Source organism: Octopus bimaculoides, chromosome 14 (assembly GCF_001194135.2).
Source record: "Octopus bimaculoides isolate UCB-OBI-ISO-001 chromosome 14, ASM119413v2, whole genome shotgun sequence".
NCBI lineage: Eukaryota > Metazoa > Mollusca > Cephalopoda > Octopoda > Octopodidae > Octopus > Octopus bimaculoides.
In genome coordinates this window covers 1374433-1376075 of record NC_068994.1, presented here as the reverse complement: position 1 = coordinate 1376075, position 1643 = coordinate 1374433, and the positions used below count along the sequence as shown (strand labels likewise).

General features: G+C 34.8%; 1 long non-coding RNA gene across 1 annotated transcript in view; it reads right to left on the bottom strand.

The window, feature by feature from the left end:
- LOC128249409 (uncharacterized) overlaps positions 1-1643 on the bottom strand; it is a 63727-nt gene that overhangs the window by 61027 nt on the left and 1057 nt on the right. The gene's annotated exons all lie outside the window — the stretch shown is intronic.

Genomic DNA, 1643 nt, shown 5'->3' with positions numbered 1-1643 from the left:
AACGAAATTTTATAGAAATGCCTTTCAAATGGCATATATTACGATTATAAAGAAATTTGAGGGGAAAATATTTTCCAAGAGGGTAGGAACAAGACTTCTCTCGTAACTTTTAGGGAAAATGGGATTTTTTTTCAACGAAATTTTATAGAAATGCCTTTCAAATGGCATATATTACGACTATAAAGAAATTTGAGGGGAAAATATTTTCCAAGAGGGTAGGAACAAGACTTCTCTCATAACTTTTAGGAAAATGGGAGTTTTTTCAATGAAATTTTATAGAAATACTTTTCAAATGGCATGTATTACGATTATAAAGAAAATTATGGAATTTCGAATGTTTCCTCGTTATATTTCGAAACCTCATTCATCTTTCTACAGATACCCGAGAGCAGAACTATTACACTCCGTAGTGTTTTTTTCTACCCACTTTCAATAATTTTTAATGTTTTGGCTTCATTTTTGTTTCATTTTATCTTCAATTATTTTTACGCTTTTTTTTTAACCTTTCCGTCGTTATTTTCATTCACTTGTTATTACCTTCTCTCTCTCTATCTATCTGTCTGTATATATATATGGGGATATATATATATATATATCGGTAATCTTCCAGTTTCGAGATTAAAAGAAATAAATAAAAATATTCAAGGGAAATAACGGAACCACTTACCAGTATTATCCGTACTACTTTTTCTCTAAAACAGCATGCGACGGAATTTTAACAGGCAGAAAAGAATCTAACAGCATGTGACGAAATTTTTTTTTATTAAAGTTTAAAATTTTCCAACATCTTATTGTTTTCAGCAACAATAAGATGTTGTGCAGCCGGTCTTCCACGAGGCATTTTCGATTTCTCGTAAGAGACTATGATATTCAATCACGTGTGTGATTTACATATAAACAGTTAACGCCAATCAAATCACGTGATTTATTTATAAACAAAGTAGTACGGATAAAACTGGTAAGATGTTCAGTTATTTCCCTTGTATTTTATTTACTTTTTTAACCACTCGAAACTGGAAGATTACCCTTATATATATGTACAGATATGGGTGGACATTGGAATTAGACACTGAGGGAAAATGGCTGTAACTTTTTTATTTTTTAATTTTGGCGATTTTCGTTTTCGATAATGTGTTTTACATGTCACGGTCATGCGATTCCCCCTAAAAAAATTTTGGACCCAACTCCCCCCACCCCCACACACGGGGGGGGGGGTATTTATTATTTTATTTAGGCGATTTTCATTTTTGACATTGTGTTCCACATGTCCCGGTCGTACCCTAACCCTAACCCTAACTCCCCTTATTTAATTTTTTTTTTACGGAATCCCACGTAAATAAGGGGGAGAAAGGTTCAGATTACATATAGTCCATCTGGACCAATGCAAGATTTGGATTGTCCGCGTTTAGCTGTTATTTCTAGCATATCAAGTTTCGTGGTGGGGACTCCACATGTAATCCTTTTTGAGCCGTTCATTTTCACATCTAAGTTGCGAGAAGGCTATTCGTACGACCTGGACATGTAGAACACAATGTCAAAAATGAAAATCGCCAAACCGCCCCCCCCCCTCGTGTGTGAGGGTGTGGGGTGTTGGTCCAAAATTTTTTTTAGGGGGAATCGCATGACCGTGACATGTAGAACAT